At 52.3% G+C, this 21,584-nt stretch overlaps 1 protein-coding gene across 5 annotated transcripts in view; it reads right to left on the minus strand.

Moving 5' to 3' along the window:
- zfh2 (Zn finger homeodomain 2) overlaps positions 1–21,584 on the minus strand; it is a 253,865-nt gene that overhangs the window by 83,053 nt on the left and 149,228 nt on the right. For 3 of the 5 annotated variants that reach the window (XM_077646983.1, XM_077646984.1, XM_077646982.1), the window contains one exon: positions 6,243–6,275. The exons of the other annotated variants lie outside the window; for them this stretch is intronic. The gene's annotated coding sequence lies outside the window, so the exon portion shown is untranslated. The remainder of the gene's footprint in view (positions 1–6,242; positions 6,276–21,584) is intronic. 5 annotated transcript variants of the gene reach the window in all.

Genomic DNA, 21,584 nt, shown 5'->3' on the forward strand with positions numbered 1-21,584 from the left:
CAAACGACGCCGCGGGACGACTGGAAAATGAGCGAGGGCTTTGTAATTATAAACGCTCTCAGTCATTTTCTGTCGGCCTCCTCGCGGGAGAGGGGCGCCCCTGCCAGACAGAAAGCGTGCAAAGTCCGCCGCACTCACGAAGGCGAGTACTGTAATTATATCTACGAAAAACGCAAGCCGTATTATAACCAATTTGAGGCGCCAAATAGCAGAGGTACCGGCGCAAAGAACAACGAAGGCAGCGGCGGAAGGGGAAGAAAGAAAGGTTTCACGACTCGCCGTCCGCTCCTCCTCGCCCTCGCGGCGACGGACGGACGGATGGACGGGAGCACGCACCGCAAAACACTCGCTCCCGATGCGCCAAATAATAACGCCGGGAGAGGGCGCGCCAAAAGCGAACAACAAAGCCGAGGAAAAGGAGCAAATAAATTAAGCGCCGCCGCTGATGATGATGAGACGAGGGCCGACGGAGGCCATCCCGGATACACTACAGGATCGTTTTGACGGGACTCGTCACTGTCATTAAAGCGCGCCAGAGGAGGAGGCGCGGGACGGGAAAGTGCGCGGCCATCGCAGAAACAAGTAATTAAACCGGCAGAGCCTTGAGACACCGCGGCGTAACACGTCGGCGCGCGAGGCGACCCTGGAGAAGCGGATCCGGCCCCAGCGAACGGTGGCCGCTGGATTTCTCCAGAGACACCACTGTTTCCGACGAAGGCGACGGGCACATCGGAAGTACCGATCTGTAGCCACAGCTATGCGCCGCCATCCGAACGGGCACGCCCAAGATGCTCGCCGGAAACGCTGTCGTGCCGTGTGCGGAGAGGGTGAGCCCGAGAGAAAAGCGTGCGTCAGCCAGCCGCCTCCTGAGAAAGCAAACAGGGCCCGAGTGCGGCATTCGCAGATCTGCGGCGGCACCAATCGGCGGGTCCGGTGGTGCGGAAACCGGGCGGCCAGCTGGCGCCGAGTGGGCGCGCGCGGGCCAGCCTCATTTGGGCGTAATTAGAGAGGCTCGCCCTGCTCACGACCGGACGAGCAGCGGCCAAAGTACAGGTGGCCCCGATTTTTCCCGGGAAACAATAAGCCAGGCAGGAAGACGCTGTCCGCGCTCGCCGAAGGGGGCCGCCGCGCACGAACGCGTTCGCCCGACGACCGCTGCGCCTGCGTCGACGACACTTCCGCGCCTGATCTGTAGGGACTGGAAAAGAGACTGACCGCTACCCCGCAGCACCGCGAAAGGTGCGTGACCAGCGTGTTCCGAGCCTCCAAGACTGCCTATCGTCAGAGTCGATGCTGCAGTTAAGACACAAAAAAAGTACTTTGCTGGTAAAGCGGGGATTCCGAAATTAATACCCGTGTCAGAACGGCTCCACCGCACTAGGAAGCAGTAAATAGAGTATCAGCAGAGCTCACAACATCGACGGCGCTGCTATGAACAGCTCGTACGCGGGTAAAGTCTGCAGCACACTAAGGCCGCATCGAGACGGTTTATGACACCGCGCGGAGCAGGCTTGAAACCGGAACGCCCGTGGAACAATGCGCACTGCCCGTCGCTGCGCTCTCCTCCTTTGCCGCCGCTCCCTGTACGGCCGATTCACGGCCGGTTCAAGTTGCCTCCGCGAGGCGTCAAAACAACGGAGGAAGGGGTGTGAAGCAACCGACACACCGCTCCTCGCGAAGCAGTCGGGCCTGCAGCAGAGCGAAACAGCACACCGGCGGCGGGGAACGCGAGATGGGCCCATCGTTGGGACGGACGGTTCCCACACGACATTCAGGTGACGCTCCGTCAACGGCGGCGGGCTCCTCCGCCTGTCCCCCTCTCCACCTCGCCGACTAGACTTTCTCCGCGGGCAATGCGCTTAGTCAAACAAGCTCGTTTATCACTCGCTCGGCGCACAGGCGCAATCCGCCGGCCACGAGCACGAACAGCAACTTCTTGATACACAGCGCTTTTCCGGCAAGCGCGCTTAGGGAGAACAACCAGTTAGTTGCCAGACCTTGCCAGCCCTCGCAACGGCTGCGCGGGGGCTGAAAAAGCGAGGAAGAATTTTGACAGCGCCAATGCTGGCTGCACTCCACCAAACGGAATGCACTATGAAAACACGCACTGCGGCCCAATCTAGCTTATTGAGTACCAGAAACGTGAATTTTTATAAACTCCGGCCGAATCGCAGCTCTGGACGTTAAACGTCGCGAAATGCCGAGTTCAGGTGAACCCTTCGGAATTGCCACTACAACTGAGCGCCCCTACCCGTAGGCATTCTCGCAGGTCACCGCGGCGTCGGTCTTCGATCGCCACTATCACCGAGCGGCAGGGTGCAGCCGCCTTCGCCCGAATGTATCTCAGTGGGGAACGAATTCCTCACACGCAGTAACACATCTTCCCGCACGTCTTGGCGCTGGCGAAAAAGAGTAAAAATAAACGGAAGCACCCAGTCAGAGAACAAGAGACGTGTCCGTTCCCCGCGATGATGTGTGTGCGGTGCCCAGCCGTTTCAGTCAGCTGACTAATGAACGTTTCACATATTCCGAGGCTGAGTCGCTCTTCTACTTCTTTCCCCCAGCCCCTCTCGCCTTTCGTACGCCTGACAATGGATATATGGGACTGCGAACCGAGCTCCTTCAGTGGGCGTTGATTGGCGCAGATGGCATGCATGCAGACAAGCGTCCACTCGGCCGGACTGTTAATAAAAATACCTCGCGTCTCGCAGCGTTCGTCAGCGCGGAGAGGGAAAAGGGTGTCAAAGACGACAAACGGCTCTTGTCACAGCGCCGCAATTTGTGCGACTTCCGCGGTGCGTTTCTTTCTGTCGCCTGCTTCTCTTTGCGGCCGGGCGGGGGACCCGCAGCTGCGCCTCACGCTCCGCGAACGCGCCGATGACCAACTGGCCGCCGCAGGACACGTTTCGGAGAACGCAGCTGCGGCCCGCGACTGACCACCCCGCGCCGTCGCCGACATGGCCGCCTGGCGCGCACAGCTCGGGGGGCACTGCTGCGGTTCACGCGCTTTGGGTTTTGGCTTCGGGAGGCGCTGCTAAAGCACACTGTCTCACGTGACTCTAAGAGCTGACAGCCGGTCAGACCGAAACGTACACTTTTCCAGAGGTGTATCAAACCCTGAATATGGTTCAGCCGACTCCGGGTGGTTTTGACAAAGGAAGGGGCCGGCAGCGTTCGGTTCGTGTCGGCTACTCTACCCTCAGCGACGTTTCCTTCGAGACGGGCTTCGAGCATAGTTACGCGAAGGTTACCTGTCGACGGCAGGGAAAAAAGTCCGCGACTCTACAAGACACGCCGACATGATGGACATTTGTTGGTCTGACCAGAAAAGCATTCAAGATGGAAGCCCTATCAAAAGCCAGCCACAAGTTTCGTCGCCAAACTGACCATTTTCGGAAACTTGTGTAAGTCGTCTACTCTGCAAGGCTTGTTTTCAAAACCAAAATGTTGGTCGACACACTCACATTCTTCAAGCAACTGAAAACTCCAGATGGTCGCACTCTGCCTGCAGCAGTCTAGACAGGAAAAGGAGGGAGACTGTCCTTTGTCGCAGTGCTGTGCGGAGTGGGTTGCTCCTTGTTCTGGCTAGGGGTGCAGGGGGGGTGAAGGGAGGAAGTTGGAGCTAGGCTGTTATTTAGCATAAAATTTTTAGAATGCTTAGTATGAGGTAGCTCACTACTGCTGGCACAGGAACAAAGGCCCATTTCCTTCTAGTTCCTGCCTAGCCTCTACTGCAGTGCTGCAGAAGGTTGACTGCAATCCCCTTTTCAATACTGTACCATTGTATTCTTTTGACAGCCCTCTTGAGGTCATCTTGAAGTAAACTGGCGACATTCCTGAGTTTACTCAGAACAGGGAACTTGACTCTTTTGTTTGCACAGAGAATGCGAGTGTGCCGTCTGGGAAAGAGACCTTTTGGTTGAAAAGCAAGCCTTGCGGAGAAGCTGACTTATACCCCTGTCACACGGCATTCCTCGAAGGCCTTTCCAGCAAAGGCACCTTTTTTTCACCAAAGGAGCGAAAGCTTAAAGGAGCAGCGACGCAGCTACACGGTGCAGCCCAAAGGTGAAACAGTCGTTCAGGCTTAGCACCCGCTGCTGTGCTCGAGGCGGCTGAAGTGAGTGTTTTAAAATTGAAGTGGGCTATTCTGTTCATTCGGTGAGCTCAATTTGTTTATTCTGATAGCTTCCTTAAAAGCACTACAACAGCTACTCTCATCAGCAGCAGGTTTTGTGTATTCCCTTGGCCACCAGGGGCACTCGGTGTTGCTGCAACACTTTGACTGCCTTGAAATCTGGGCATAAAATATAAACACACGCACAAAAAGCAAAGCCAGACACACGTTTCGTATTAAAAAAAATAGTTTCAAACATTGTTGGATGTGCCTATTTTTTATTGCTTTTACTTTTTGACGTGGGATGGCACTGTGATCGCAGGTTCTCTAAGGCCGCGCCTTTGGGCTCCAAAGCTCTCTGATGAGCGCCTTCGCCTCCAAGGCCCTTAGCGGCAAAGGCGCAACATTTCTGCCGTGTAGCTGCACTCCTTACGCCTTTGGATATAAGGACCTGATACTTAGAGGCCTTTGCTGTGCCCGTGTGAGAGGGGTATTAGATTTCTGCAAATGGTCCATTGAGCAGCAGCGTTAGTTTCACCTTCAGTTGGTTTCTAATGTGGTGCGAACACAAAGCCTGAGTTCTGAAATCAGAGTTATCTTATGTTTATCTTATTTGCATCAACCAAACAGCATTTTCTGACCCGGATAGCGAGCTTTATTTCGTTCCTGTCAAATAGGGAGATAATGCCAGAACGCCTGGACAGAACTTTCACAGAATCTATCGCAATTAACACGACATAAATGTGTTTTTTAGTATTTGTAAAAAAAAATGATCGTGGCAGAAATTAGGATATGCTACCGCAACGAGTGCTACAGTCAACGAACACGCAATAGACCGACGCATCCACAGTCGCAGCACATTACCACTGTTTCTGCGGTCGCCATGCTACTAGGAGTTTTCATTCCTCAATTGCAATAATTAACGCTTGCGGCAACATTTTTGACGATGCTACATCCAGCGAAAGATTGGTATCTGCCGGCAAGTTTCGCAAGACATTGTTCCCGACGGACACACTGTAGCATGTTACATCAGATTGCTCTTGAAAGGCTGAGCGCAATATATTTTAGGTATTCCACTTGATCACAGTGACTTGAGCTAAAAGGCCGTTGATATCAGCGCGAAATTTGGCACAGGAAAAACATGCTGAACAGCATTTTCGAAAAAAAATTTGCGGGTTCTCAACGTGCCTTTTCGTTTCTGAAATAACGAACAGATACGAAACTGAGCGCTAGTTTTAACGAGGCGCCGGAGTGCGATAATGTAACTTATTTCGGTAGGGTTAGTATATTTATTAACGAAAAAAAAAAACGAGCGATAGAAAATGAAACAGGAAACGAACTTTCATCATTCATGAATTAATGTAGAAGACGGACTCAGGCAGCCTCAAATAGGGAAACTGCTGCTCGCCGCAAAAAGTACGCGTTCATTTGCATCGTACAGCTTGGATATAAAAAGCCAGACCGCAATGTAACATTACACACGATACAGAAGAGATATGTAAGCATCAGTAGGCCCACTAGCGCCTTGCCCTAAACGCTTGGGTCTTCGTACGACAGTGAACACACGAGAGCATGCGCCAATGCGATGCATTACACCGACAGAAATGCAAACTACATCCGAAACTATGCATAGTCTGATGCGACAGCCTACCTCGTCCTTTGCATGCGAACGAGTCATGGCTGCGTTTCGGACGCGGCTGCACACCTCGTGTGATCACTCGAACTTTTCAACTCAGGCCTCCAAACAAAAGCAAAGTGATCCCCTTGAGAGCTAAGAAGCGCTGTGTTTTCGTACTTAGTCGTTTTTAACGCTCCTAAGTACGAAAATGAGCACCAAGCATTCAGTGTGCAAGTACCACCGCGTTAACATGAAACGCGAACAGAGCTCGTTTCCGCTTTTGCCTACGCTGCCTGAAACACGGCGTCTGAAAAGAGCGACGAAAGAACACCCAAAGGAAAGGACTCCGGAGCCAGGTGAGCAATAAAAAAAAAAAGATAAGCATCCGAATGACAAACTAAATCCTTCCTGCATTTGTCGTTCGCGCTTCATTTTACCGCGCTAGCAGAGCAGACGCTCAGTTCCCGACCAACAACGGGGTCACGGAGATTGAGAATGGCGCACACTCACCTAGCATGTTGAGAAGGCTTCAAGAGACTGCACCTGCAGAGAGAACCAGACAAGTGGCGTTCAGTTCACCGGAAACAACGTGCACGCGCAAAGCTGGACAATTTGCACGAATTCCATCATCGTGTTACCGTAACATGTGCCCACTGTCGACAATGGACAACCCTGAAGGCGGACTCCGACATTTCACGTTTTTGCAAGTTTGATTACTCGCGTCACAGGTGTTCCGAAGCAATGGCGGCCCGTTTGTCGAATTCACTGGATGGGAGCAGTGCTCGCCTTGAACATCGCTGCACGCGTACAAAACCGGCACACGACGCCTGTCTGAACGGACGCGCCTGGCCGCCCAGGTCATCGCCCCATTAAGATCTGCCACTGGGGGAGCAGTTGCTGCAAACCAATTCTATTCATCGCTTGAGATTACTTTAATGTCGCCTACCCCACTCAGCTTGTAAGGCAAGCATTGATGCTCAAATAACAAAACTAACGCTTTTTGAAACATAAAGCGTGCACATAGCAAAAAGGACGATAACCGTTGATGCGGCACTCTCGCTGCGACAAAAGCAATGCACTTTTCTTCTCCTCCTCCAGGGTTTATGAACTACCGAGACGAAGTGCGCGACAGGGCAGCGGCTGGTTTTTTGTTCTGACTCTGTTCCGCTATCATCGAAACTTATGGCTGAAATTCGACTTGGCGCGCTACTTAAAATAAGAGTTCTAACTCGAAGCACCTTACTGGGCTTCGTGGTGACGAAATGAGCAAAAATTGCGCACAACACTTTTTTCTAATGAGGAAGTGAAATTGGCAAGGTTTTTTTAAACAGCGCGCCCGAATTCGTTAAGCGCGAAATAAAGTCGTGTGCGCGTATATAGGGAAGCAATATCTTCCGTGGTGTCAGTGGCCCTGAAAATCAAAGGCCACAACATTTCATCAAAGGAGGCCCAATAATATCATTGTCTACAACTGCCATAGGAGGCAAAAAAATCGCTTTTTACCCCTGGAAACGGCTAGACTAGTTAAACGTAGAAGCAGCCAGGCTCCGATTGGGTAAACGGGAATGTCGCGCACAAAAGCTGCGCACGCAGCCTGTGCTCGATTCAAAATTTTTGCCGCCAAATCTAAAAAAAAAAAACCCTCACAGGTGCCTATGACTGCTGTTGAAAACAAAAAAGAAAAAAGAAAAACGAACGCCGTGCTCGTGAAAGACGCAAAAAACGCAAAGCAATAGCGCGCGACTATACACAATTCGCCGTCGGGAGCAAGCCCCGAGTTCTGTGAAGTTTCCGACGAGACAGCAGCGTTGTGGAAACCGGCGACAGTGGCATGTTTATAGACCCGTGGTGGGGCCTGCGACGCCCGGCGCCGCCCAATCAGGCGCCATCGCAGCTAAATAACGCCAGAAAAGAAGGAGAAATAGACAGAAGGCTCCACCTACGATTCCATTTCCTCATCTCGTGGAGAACGGGAACGGCGGCGGCGGCGTGGCGTATGCGCCCCGTAGGCGTCTTTTGATAACCTCCGAGCCGAGCCCCCCCCCCCCTTCTTCTTTCTCGCTCTCTCTCTACCCGTTTTATCGCAGACCTGATGGAGTATCACATCTGATCCGCATAACAAACGTGTGTGTGCGTGTTTTCTGCGAGCATAAGCGAACAGAGCGGCTCTAGGGTACACCGAACAGTTGCGATTATAGCAAAGCGGGAAAAGCGACAAAGTAGAGAAAGCGGCGCCCCGCTATGCCCTACTGCTGTCCTAAAACACAGCGAGAAAGCGCGCGCGTGGTTTTTCGTTTTTCTGGCGATTTTAATACGCTATTACACTGAACAAACAAAGAAAAACTATGAGAAATGAAAGACCGGTCGAAAATTGCGATATCATCGACATTGTTTTAAAAGGACAACGCTCGGTCCTTCGTTTGCATCTTGCGAAAAAGCGCCAAGCGAGAAATTCCGCGAATCTAAAAGTTCTTGATAGACGTCGGTATGCTAATGAGAGAGCGAATTGTGAGTGCACACGTCAATGGACGCTCGACTATGCTCCCTGTCTGACGTCTCTCGAATAAAGAAGCATAAACAAGATACCGTCGATTTCGCAGGATCTCTTAGTCGAATATGACTACGCTCTGAAAATTAAATAAGCGCGGAGCCCAGGCACCAGCATGAAATGCGGGAAGCCAAAATTCTCCATCGTCGGAAGCGGTTCCTTAAACAGGCTTAGTGGGGGAAGGGAGGGGGGGGGGGGGTGCATATCGGTTTAACGTCACAACGTAACAAGGGTGCGTATGGGCTACGACACATGCAGCGGTGGAGCGCTCCGGGCTAATTTTAACAGCCTGGGGTCTTTTAACGTGCACTGACGTCGCGCAGTACACGAGCAATCATGTATTTCGAATTCCGCCTCCATCCAAATGCGGCCGCCGCAGCCAAGATTCGATCCCACGTCCTTGCGCTAAGCAGCTGAATGTCATAGCCAGTAAGCCACCGCAGCGGGTAAGGTTATACATCGTTTACAGGAATTCATCTCAAAATAGTCAAACGTAGGCGATGCACATACGCAAGGGCCAGCAGTTTAAGACACATGCAGAGTACCTTTAAATGAACATTTGACCATGATTAAAACACGCAGAAGCTTTGAACGAAGGCGTTCTTAGACAAACAAATACGCCTCAAGATCGCGTGATTTCTCATGAATGAACCACTATGGGAGGATCCAAATAGTGGCTGATATGATAATGTTGATGGCCACGCTGAGAACGACGTCGGTTTTCCGAAAGCTGAGAAAATTGCTCGCTCTCAAGAGTTTATTTTTCTTATCTTCATTAGAACTTTCTCACAACCAAATAACGAAAGGCCGAGAATATTTGGCTTTTGCAAGGCAAGAAGTGGCGAAAGGGTACCAAACACGTGTCGATTGCCCGAAAGCACGTTTACATAATTGTTTCAAAGCTCCGCAAAAATCCTCATGAAGAATAAACACTCCACTGCTGAGCCTAACTGCCATATGCCGCAGCACACAGATCCAAGTTTTCCGACAAAAGCCGCGCCGGCGTTCTGTTAATGTCAAGGGCTAGTGAGTCCTAGCAGGATCTCGCGCGGCGCCGATAGGGGAACGAACTGGACTAAGAGTAACCGAACCACTCTCCGCTGTTCGTACTGCTGGATATAGCTGAAATCACGCACGAGTGCATGGGTCGGTTAAATCGTTTGCGCAGGTGGAATGCTGTAGCGTACCCCCTGCCTTCGTCAGTAGAAGGGCACAGGAAACACGACGGCTAACAGCAATAACAGGCATCAATGGCGCTAAAATATTCCCTGCTGCTGCATGAAACCATACAAATGACCTTTGAAGACAGAGCAATACGCCAGCACGGCGCGGCGTTCGTAAATCGTAAGGTCAATGCACAGGCACCGCCGCGGCCGATCCCAGCAAGTTTCTACCGAAAGAGCAGCGTTGCCCCCGTCCCCATCCGAGAGCTTACGCCCTCACGGTGGGCACGCACGCGGACAGCGCGCGTCAGACGGGACAGCAAAGCCGCTCGGCTCCCACCTCAAGCGTCAAAAGAGCGCCGAGACGCCAGTAGTGCTCACAGACGGACGCTGGCTACCGGCAGCCTTGTCATCAGGAAAACCGCCACCATTTTTCACAACGCTTTGCAGGCTCCCCTAGTGGGGGCGAGCGTGGTAGCCCTCGCCGCAGATGCGCAGAGGAGAGCGAGAAAGAGGGCAGGAAACCCTCCTCAATCGGAGAACCCTACCCACGGCACCTTCTCCAAATGGCAGCCCCCCCCCCCCCCCCCCCCCCCCGGAGAAACGCGCCGCGTGAATCGACGGTGGCGGGGAAGGCTGGCGAGAACGCCGCGACCAAGGTCACCCCCGCGCCCGCATGCTGATCGGGGAAGGCACGGAAAGGCGGCCGTAATTATTGCTCGGGGAGCTAATTACAAAGCTTTAATCCCTGGAAGAAAAGGAGAAGGGGGTCCAGACAGAGAAGGGGCCCCGCTGCGGGTCGTCCGAGTGACAGCCGTCCGGACGTCGGTCGCCCCACACGGAGACGATGTGCTCCCCCTGCCGCGCTTTCGCGGAGGAGCTCCCCCCCGCGCGCGCAGTGTTTGTCTCAAAAACGCTCGCGGGTGCACAAAGAGACGATCCCCAGAACACGGCCGGGCGAGCAGGATTCACGCTGCCATGGCCTTGAGGTGGCCAAAGGACGCATGACAGCGATAAAAAGGGAGACGCGCAGGGGAAGACAAAGGAGGGGACGGGCAGCCCCCGCCGCAGCGCTCAAAAGAAACAGAGGCCATGTCGCATAGCGCCCGGTCCCCGGAAGAGATTTGCCATTGTTCCTGGTCTGTTTTGCAGACGGAAGCGCTCAGGAGTGCACTCAAGCACCGGCGACCACAGTGAGACGCTTTTCTTCATCCACCCCATGCTTCTCTTTTTTTTCTCTCTCTCTGCCCCGCCCGCTTTCGCGTTCTGCGTACGCCATTAGGCTTTGCAGATGGGAGGCTAGGGCTACGCGAGGAGACAAATCCGCGAGGCGAAGACAATTTTGGAGACACCCCCCAACTTCCAGTAATTGTTCTTCGAAGCCCGGGCGGAGTAATGGCTGTGAGGTCCCAGGAAAATGCGCGCTCACCACAGCACAGCGCCTCTAAAAAGCCCCGGTGTTCGACGCGAAGCTAGATGGCCTTTGTTACTTCGGCAGAGGACACGCACCCTGCCCCTCTGCCGCAGCCTAGGCATTCCTGGCACGCAAGAAAGTAGGCAAGAGGGCTAACTACAAGCAGCCTTCTTTTTTTTTCTTTTTGCAGGGTCAAAAAAAAAGGATAAGCCTCTAAATAAGCCTTAAGGCGTGACAGTCGCATTCCGGTATGTCACCGTCACCAGTAAAGACGTGAACGGCGAAACAATGCAGGCGTAAGCCGAGAGTAAACGCGCAAACTCCAGAAGCACTGAAACCCCAGTTCGCTCCTGTCTCACCAACTTTCCGAAATACCCAGCAACTCCGGTTGGCACAAAGTGGTTTACATTACGTGGAACAAAACAGCCACATCGCCTAGTAACGACGAACAACTCAAACACGCATTCAACATGACAACGGGAATGAATAGGGAGCAGCTTTCGCACACATTTCTGCACGAAGACGAAGTAGTTTATTGCACGTTCGAGCGCTATCGTTTCTCTTCTACCTTTGCTAGCCTCGGTGATAGGCACGCACACATCACGCCACTCAAGCATACAGCCAGTCCCCACGCGGCACCAGTTCCTTTTTTTCTTATGGTATTTCTCCAGACCTAGCTTGCAGATTCCAAGTCAAGCCGTATTTTATAAAATGCTGCTTATTACATTTCATCGCAGTCGACTGCACTAAGCGTTTCAGCGTTCCTTCCAGCGTCCCATCGGAAACAAAGGAAAAATGTACAGGAGGCAGTGCCTTCGCTACACAATGCTTGCTACACAGCTGCTTTTTCTACACATTCGCCAAGTCCAAGCAGGTGCTGAGAAGACAAGACAGTGAAGATGAGACGGGGTGAGGGGGTGGTGTATTTGAAGCAGAGTTCTTCCCAAAACACGCATACAAAAGAAAGCGCGCCTAAACTACACCACAGGCTTCACAGCCGGCCACGTTCGAAGCCGAAGACCGCAGGGGCAGCCTGAACGGTCTGCCTACCGTCGAACAATGAGGCCGGGTGCCTGGCAGAGAGTAGTTATCTTCCTCCCGCAATATCAGCCTCTCACCAACGCTCCACCCGTGCACCGTAGCCAAAGGCGGCCCCGGGAGGAGAATCCTCTCAAGCGTGGCACCGACGACAAGCGAACATGCGCGACCGAAGACGGCCTGGACGCACGGGATCCCAGCAGCGCCTCCCATTGTTGCCGGCCCGGGGCAAGCAAGCGCGCGCGAGAAGCCGCAGCCGGTCGCTGCGCGCCGCCGCCAGATATCATCGCTGCGGCGCTTCGATCGCAGGACCCGATAAGCGGGCAGGCAGCCGGCGCCCACACGCCGCCCGGTTCGACCTAGCAAAAGAAGAAAAAGCGCCGAAACTGAACGGCGGCTACTCAAGGGAGAAAGAGAAGAAGGAACAAAACAAAAGAACGCAGAGATAACGGAAGCGAGCGAACAGTTCCCAAAGCACGACTCAGCGGAGGTGTGCGCGTACTGGCCCGTACGAACAACTTGCTGTGGCGTCACCTGCAAATGCCGCACACATCAGACGTGATCACCACCCTCCCCACTGCACCGACGTCCCCGCCGCCCCTCACGCGCATGCAAGTAGGACTCCTCTCCCCACCTCCTTCCCTCCTCCTCCTCTTAGCGTGTCGCTCCGTCGCCTCCCGGTGTCACTGCAGCGGTGCACGGCGCCGCGCATAAAAGAAACACACACACAAGCGATAAGCGCCAAAATGAGCCCCAATTACGCCCTGAACGCACTCTTTACGCGCTGTGGGCGCGACAAAATGGTAATCAGTGCCAGGCGCGTTGGAAGCTGGACGCCGCGCACAGATACGGCGCCGCACACGACAGCCCGCATCGCGCGTGTCCGGCGCTGTCAACGGCAAATAAGTGATACCTGGCCGCGCACCAGGGCGATCCCTCGACGATCGGCGCACCTGCGGAAGCCTGCGTTTGCAGCAACTTTGATTAGCGACGAGAGAATAGCGCGGGGAGACGCGAAAAAACAAAGCGACCGCAGGTAATTTAGCAAAGTGAGAGTGCAGGAAAACCGAGTTGAGAAATGGATTGATTTCCCACGGCACAATGCCTGCTTATAAAGACCAGCGGGGGAGGCAAAGTATCGAGAAAATATGATACATCAGCTAACACGTTCCGAAGACATCGTGTAAAAATAAAAAAAGACGACGTAATAAAAAGTTTGTACCTAGGACGTCATACCAGTGGCTGAAAACAAAAGATTGTTCGGTAACAAAGGAAGGCCTGATGACGCGGTAAAGTCGCAAATTAAAATAAAAGTAAAAGCGACGCTTGGGCATGCGCGAAGAAACATAAGCGCGCTAAAGATTCCAGGTGGCTGAACGCTGAACTAAGCGACGACAGAGAGAGACGCGGCAAAGTTCACAGAAAAGCGTTCAGGCATCAACGCGCATGCGCGTTCACTACACAGCGTAGGTTTGATGCAACGCCATCAGCCAAGTAATTTTTCGGGTACTTGCACGGCAGTTAGCATGTTAGTTATGTTAGGTTTTATCTTGCATAAACAGTGGGATATCACACGATAAGCGCGGGGCTAAAAAATGCGTGCCTTGCTCCGTTAGACAATCGTCAGCGTTTCAAAAATGGCACTCCGTTTAAAATGCCTGCATTTCTTGAGAATTTCGAAACGACTGAGGAAACTACAAGTGTTCCGCCTACAAGGGGAAATATGGAATCAAACGGTATTTTTTCTTGACAAAACCATGACAAATGTTTGTACATTGCGAAACAAAAGATGAGGCGATTTTAGAAGCTCCACCAAGTCTCGTTTGTGCTAGGGCTGGATAACACGAACGGTATAAGGGACGCCGTAGTGAAGGGCTCCGGATAATTTCGACCCCCTGGCTTTCCTGGGTTTCTTTAGCGTTCAATGATATCGCACAGTACACAGGCCTCCAGCAGTTCTGACTCCATCGCAATGCGACCGTAGCGGCCAGAATTGAACCCGCGTCTTATGGTCAGCAGTCGAGCACCGTAGCTAATGCGCCACCACCGCGGCTTCCATGCCACGATTAAAACACTCAATCATTCAAAGTGTTCAGGCATTTCCCTAAGTGCTGACTTTGTGAAAGATTCGTTTGCTCTTTTACAGTGGCACTTATCGGTGAACGCAGGTCGACGTCTCAGCTTCTTTCACTCTTGTCTTTGCAAAATATTTGCTGCAATCTAGAAGTTATATCGTGCGCCGATCTTATCAAACAACTCTTCCTTGGAGGCAGTAGCGAATCGCTCTATGCGCAAACCACCAAAAGCAATCGATCTTTTTTCTTATATGATGCTGTACCCGGGGCTATCTATGGAGGCCGCCGTAGCCAGGCGTTCAATCCACGAGGTTATGCTCACCAGAAGAACGTCACAGCCACCCAGGAGCCGCGGGAGATATTGAAATCACCAAGCAGCGTGTGTATTGCTAAAGTCACGCAGTGGTCCCCACACCTGCCTGCGAAGGTGGACAGATACACTCGCAGATGACCAGCCCACACGCAAATGAAGCCTAACCTAACATAACCTAGCACAGAGTGCACAGGCCCTAGCCCGCGTCTTTACTACTGACCCGTACAGGTGCCAAGTGAATCGAAGGAATGGAAACGGGGCATCTCAGTTCGCGGTAATGCGCATAAGCATTCTCCGAGTGAAAAACGGACAGCGCATTTTGGACGTCGCGGTCTTGAGCGCAGGAGCGCTCCCCGGCAAAGCACATCGGCCGGCACCTGCTCCCGGCACCGACACACAAGTACAGGCTCAGAATATACGCCTAGGTATCCCGGCACACGGTTGGCTTCCCAGGCTAAGGGCCTGCTGATTAGTCGAGACGCTGCGTCAATTTCTGCACAGGAGGTGAAGGCGGGCAGCGAAGTTCTTTTTCGATCCAGGGAGCGACAGGAATCCGCGTCACCTTACGACCTCGTGTCCACTTATGTGGTGGTGCATTAGCCTGGGGACTTTTGCGCCAAACGGTGCACGCAAATCAGTGCAGCTAAAGATTTACGCACGCAAGAAAAAAAAAACAACGATCTACTCACATATAACAGCCCGTCGAAAACTGCCCTGGCATGAGCACGAAGTGTTCCATGAAATCCTCTACCACTGCTTCCACCGTGACCGCGCCAGCTGCCTAATATAAACCCCAAGTACGTTCAAAAACAATTTAATTAAAGCTTTGAGGTCGCACTTTTGGAAGCTACAGGAACGTAAAAATATGGTAGTAAAATTCCCAGGCGCTGACAGAAAGGGCTCACAACTGTTCAGTTTATTTTTGTCTCCACTCGATGCTGTAATTTCTACCAAGCAACGGAATTATGTTTTTCAATGTTACCAGTCAACGCACCTACAGACGGAAGACACAATTTTGAGGTGGGAGCAGAAGCGCAGAATAAAGAGTCCTGCTTGTCGAGCACCACATCACACACTAGTAATTGTGCACTGCGAATATAGCGTAATTAGTGTAGCAGAATCGTGTACCAAAAAAGCATGAGGAGGCCGCAAGGCAAAAATCTATGCCGTAAATGTCACGTCAAAGGTGATCGTTGCAGTAGCTTCTCGTGACGTCACGGGCTCCACCTTAGGGTACTGTGCTAGCTTCCACAATGTACGCGGGAACCGGTTGGCGATGGGAAAATTAACAAAATGCCGAGGCTTTCGCTGCACTTTCCGCACCCAAAGATGGTGGCCGCTATGACGTCACTGAAAACAACTTTGCTTGGCAATGCTGCAGAGGCTAGGCAGGAAAGGGAAGGAGACGGACTTTTGTACCCATACCGTGGGTGTGGGTTCATTGTTCCGGCTAGGTGTGCAGAGGGGTGAAAGGGAACAACACCTCACGGGGACAAAAGCCTGTCTCTACCTTCCCTGTCCCACCTACCTTTGGTGAATTTCCAAAAAATTTGTCCCCGAAAATAGATCGCAAAATTGTACACGTAGTAGCCTCACGCACGCAGTAACTTTACAGCCGAATACTGAGTGGCAAGCGTAAATCGCCACGCTCGAACTCACATTCTGTGCAGGAACGACAAGTCTGCTGAGAAATTTTGGCCAAAGACGACATGTGGCAGCCACAGCACAGCAGCGAACAGCTGCCGTCGCCTCTCGTCCTCCTACCGCTTTCCCCCAGATGGCGCTGCTCTCCAAGGCTTGTGTGTATACATAATGGCCATTCGCCACACCTGAAGGGAATCGCCTCTGAAGTCAAATATCAACTTACTTAATGCAGCTGAGCAAATCATAAAGCAAAAAAAAAACATGTAGAAGGACGGCTAAGCAAGAAAACCGCGAGGTCTGTGCACGCGCAGGCTGTGGCGAACGGACTAAACCCATCGCGTCGCTCGCTCGCAGCACTCAAGGTCGGGTCCATCAGGTACACGAGCTCGCAAATACACAAAGCAAAAAGAACCAGCGAGAGAAAAGCGGCAAGACGAGGCGCAGCCAGCTCGCCGGGAGAGCTGGGTGTGCCTGGAAATGACTGCAGACGGAGCGAGGAAGAGAAGGGCTAGTCAAGGGGCAGGAAGGCGACTGACCGCGTGTGCCTAGCGGGAGTCCGCAATCCAATGGAAAAGCGGAAGGGAGCGCTAACAGAGCGCGCGGGGGGGGGAAGGCGGCAACGGTGGGGGGAGCGGCCATCTGTCACTCGGAGTTGGTGCCCCGCCGCGGCAACCCAAGCCGCACATGCAGGCCGGAGCTCCCCGCGCGGGGAACGGTGCGGGCGACTCGGGGCGCCCTCACGCCAACGCGCGCAGAGCGCCGAAATGCGTCACCATGACCATAGTTGCGCTGCACGCGCACCACGGGAGCACGATGCCGCACCGAACGCGTACAACAAGCCTGAATGGAAACCATTCACGAGCGGCGTTCGGTGCCCAAGCCATGCTCGGCAGCAAGAAGAGCGCGCCCGGCGCAGCTCGCAAGGGCGAGTAGGGCTGCCGAGGTAGCAAAACGCTGCCGGTAGCTGGCGTGGTCTTGGGGCCAGTATTCGGGGATGAGGTAGGAGGAGGTGCAGAAAAAGCGATTGACTTTGTAACGAGTACCGTAATGAAACAGGAATGAATATTCAGATGAAAACTAAGCATTCGTGAAGCGACCTTCCCTCAAGTCAGTCTGCGTCTTTATTCTCCGCCTACGGGTACACCAAAGACATGTTGTTTGTAAGTTTATTTCGGGCCGCTCCAGCTCACAGAATATTGCTTCACCCACCAGCATCCGAAGATGTGCACACACTGCCCAACCAGCCGTGCCTCAAACAGTGAACACGTGCATCTAGAACCTTGGCTCTCACTGGGCGCCGAAATCTACAGCGCGGTACCAACAACACACTGCGTATGTCGAAGACGCTGTCATCTCTATGATGCGACGGCGGCACGAAACGGCGCGTTACTACATAACTAGACGCTGAAGTCCGATTGCCCAAGACTGTAGGCGGGGGCGGCCTCGTTCATAGCTCTTTTTCAAGTCGGCGACACATTGCGGGATCCTTGGAGCGGGAACCGTCAGCTTCTGATACGCCGTCGCGATCGGGGGGAACGAGGAGTCACCCCGCGGATGAAGTTCGACGAACTTGGGACTACGGTACGGAGGGGCGTGCGGTGTTGCAACGCGGGCTACCCGGCACGATGCAAGCGCGAAAGGCGAGCCTGGCTCGGCGGCGCCTCTGGACACTGACACATCCGGCCACACGTTTCAAGCACGGGGACGACCGACTCGTGGCCGCCGGTCCACAGCCTCTGATCCCAGGTGTCACGGAGCGTTACTCGCACGTGCGCAGCCGCTGTGCTACTTCTACTCGGCACTGCAACCTTTCATAGGTAACGTGAGTGATGTTTTATCTTAGACAGATACTGAGCGCGCCCTTTCGTTATTAAAAAGAAAAAAAAGAAAATGAAGGAAAACGTTAAGAGCGTTAGACCTTTCAACCGGCACTTGATAATTGCTGGATGGCAAGCGCAACAATGGTCGAAGGGTGACTAAATTAGTTCAATACGAACAAGAAGATTGAGTTAGGTCGGCTTTTTCGGATATCTGACGCACGGTCGTTTACACCCATAACTAGGGGCGAATTACACTTAATCCCGCCCTTCTGAATTACCGATAGTTTTGTGGGAAGTGACGGCGATTAAGATTTAGAAGGACATTCGCCTGTCGGGAGAGTATAAAAACATTACCAAATGCTTGTAGATCATTCTCTATGGTGACAAAAATAACCGCAGACGTCGCGGTATTGGTGGGAATTTATGTTTTAAATTTGTAAGGTCAGGGCAGCGCTGTGTTGTGTTCTAACTTCGGCACCGTGCCTCAATCTTCTGGTAGTCAGCCTGGAGACGACATACTACTTTTCTTGAATATAGGTTAGGCCGCAATACATAGGGCTATTTTAGACGGCAGAAACTTCAGGCGCCCTAATGTGTTTCTCTTGAATCTAGTCACAGTTTCTCGCACGGTTTAACGGTTTAACCCAGTTTTTTCATCACCTCGTGATATTTTGAAAAGAAAGACTAGCACTATGCTGACAGTGGCGCTGCCGTCGGTAGCGCTGCTACCGGCAAGAAATGCTTGCGGAAGACATTTCCAACCTGTCTGCCACCATACTGTTCGCTGGACACAGCGGTTTAGTGACCAATAAGGCGACGCCCAGGGAGTGTTTGGTAGCGCCGGGTACAAAAGGTAGTACAGCAATCAGGTTGGAAAGATCTAAGGTCTGTTGTGAAGCTCCGCCCACATTCAGGACCGCCCTTGTTGAAGCTTTTCTAGTTACCTAACAAAGAAAGTAATAATAAGGCACAATTATAAGCTCAAGAACTTTGATGCCTCTCTAGCTTTTTTGATATCGACAAAACTTTAAAAGCCCATTTCGCTTGCTGTTGTTATTGGTCAGCGGAATAACATAGGACTCCGCGGATCCTGGTCCAATGCTACCAAGTGTTGCATCCTAGCTACAGTAGTTTTTATTTCATGTACATATTTCAAAACCACACTTGTGATCTAAACTATTTTTAGGGGAACCCATAGATACAGTTAATTTCAGGGTCATTACTGCCTATGCAGAGGGCAGACATCGTCGGGCCTTTAATTACACGGTTTGCATACGCCCACTACAACGGGAAAGCGACATTCCCATATCAGAACAATGGGTTTAAATTCTTCTGTCAGGTTTCCCAGTCGTACAGCCGGATGTGCGTTTATATTAGGACAAGGGGCTTTCGACTGCCACAAAGAAAAATATGGTCAATAAAACTCAGCAGGCTGCCCCTGCACTACCGGCAGACAGAAAAGCTGAAGTTTCCTATCATGCATATTTGTTTTCTGTATTTACGTTGTTACATAATTGCGACTATTCAGAAAATACTTTCTAACGAAGAAACGGCTGTGCACTCCTCTGCAGCAGCTTAGTCGTCTACGTGAATGTTTCCCTCAAGTCGATAGGGCAGAAAATCTGACGGGTGTTACTGCATGCTGTGTTTCTGCCGAAGATAGAATGCGACTATCATCAACATCATGTAACAAGCGCCACGTAACTAATAATGCCCAAACATGGGGAAACACTAGCGAGGCCATTATTAATGGCCGCGCTCGTGTCAGCTGCGAACGTCGCCTAATGTCACCGAAACAAAAAGGAGCTTAAAGTAAGCCACTGCGAAATGGAATTGGTAAGAAGAAGAAAAAAAAGTGATAAAGACAACGCGAAAAATGACCCCGATATAGGACACTCGGCTCAGATCACACGTTTCTCGTTAGGTCCGCCTGTTACGCGCCCCGCTTTATAACGGATACCAAGAAACGTACGCAGACAGCTTGCGAGCAACGGACAATTTTCTTCGCAGAGCAAGCGTAATCGGATGCATGTGCGACATGACGCGTCCGACGACGTGCGCCCGACACATGCCCGGCCTTGCTGAAGCAGCCAGCCTACGTGCGTTCCCAGCACATGTCACTTTGGAGAGAGCCAGCTAAGAGGTAAAACAAGGGTCCCTCCTCTGTGGACACAGCTGACCGACAAACGAAAAGCCATTCGCCACCTAGCGGCGGAGCGAGATTGTGAGCATTACAGCGTTCCAGACAAAGCTGGTCGTTACGATCGCTCTATTTGCTTCACAATGATTTGCAGCAACCCGACTGTGAGGCGGCCCTGACACTAATGGTCCTGTCTCCTGCGTCGGCGACCAAAAGAAAAGTAAAAAAGCAGTGAAACTACCTAGGGCGCTGTGCAACAACTGGAGAAGCTCAATTTAGCCTCCCAACTTGCCGCCAGCCGCATGGAAACGCGACGAAAGGTGTTTTTTTTTTCCCATCTGGGCTTGATTGCAGAGCCAATTTGGAAAACACGTGGCGTATGTCACTTCCGAGAAAATGGACAGCCGGCAAAAATGCAAAAGGTCGGCGAGCGGCAGCTGCGTACGCTGGCTTCGGGGCTCCGCTCTCGGATCCTCCGGCGACAATGTACAGAAATGCTGGGGAAAAGTGCGACACCACGAAGCCTCGAACCAACAAGGTTTTTACGCACACACGTCGCCAAACTAACTGGAAGTATCGAGTCAGCGGCGAAAATCTCTGATCCAGCATACCGCGCTCTTTGCACACATCAGGAGAAAATGAAACTGGACGGCACAGAAGTTTGTGTCATCAGTAAATAAATCACAGGCTGAGTTTCATAATAAAGAGCTGAACAGGAGCGACACGGCGATTTGACTCACGAGTCGGTCTTTCGTAGATGGCTCAGCAAAGTGAAAACCGGGTTTCGTGAGGAAACGTCCGTTATTGCAGGCAATGCTAGTGGCTCCCGAATAAATCCAACGCATTGCAGATTTGCTCACCACCCAGGACCGAAGAGAAACGAAGGCGAAAAAAAAAAGCTACTGACGATATAAGGCCGCTCGAAATCGATAGGGTAGTAAGTAACCTGCGATCGAGTAATCAGAGTGGTATGGAAGCGCCACCGCTATGCGACATCTAGCTGCAGCTTCAGGATCAGCAGAGCCCGCACTCAGCTCGTTCCCAGGGCGCATGCCGCCCAACGGGAAACGTCGACGAAGACTCGAAAAGGAGGAGCAGCTCGCTTGCGCCGTCGCGCCCTGCGCCTTGTTCAACAGTTCTTCGGCAAAGTAGGAGAATTATGCACCGCCGCGGGACTCCTCTCTAACGTCATCGGGAAACGCGCGACGCAAGCTAAGAGCGGGATATCAGGGCAAGACATGCGTTTCTCGTCTCCATCGTCCCAATTGTTGTGTAATTTTCCGGTTTCGACCAAGTCTCTTCTGTGCTGAGCTTTTTCCCTTTTGGCGCTCGCTTCCTTTGCCAATTACGCACCAGGCAGCCCCGCATGTTCCACTCGGTTACTTATGCGCTTCTTGCTATGCGCCTGTGCGCCCTCGCTGAGCTTTTTTTTTCTCTTTTGTTTGCAGCTATCAGTGCGTGGGTATGGTTGTACTGAAAGCGAGAAATCCGCTACCCGCACCCCAGATGCTTAGTAACGCTTCTGATACCTGAACCATCTGGTAGCGCGGGGGAAAGTGTGAAATGCGCAGGGGCCGACATGGTCGCACTGAAAAAGTCAGCCAGATCCGGGAACGAACAAGTCGCAACGCAGGCCATAATGTGCGGCATGTGTAGATAAGAAAGCCGCAGATGATGCAAGTACGTCGCGGCGTTGC

The sequence above is a fragment of the Amblyomma americanum genome, chromosome 1 (genome assembly GCF_052857255.1).
Source record: "Amblyomma americanum isolate KBUSLIRL-KWMA chromosome 1, ASM5285725v1, whole genome shotgun sequence".
Classification (NCBI taxonomy): domain Eukaryota; kingdom Metazoa; phylum Arthropoda; class Arachnida; order Ixodida; family Ixodidae; genus Amblyomma; species Amblyomma americanum.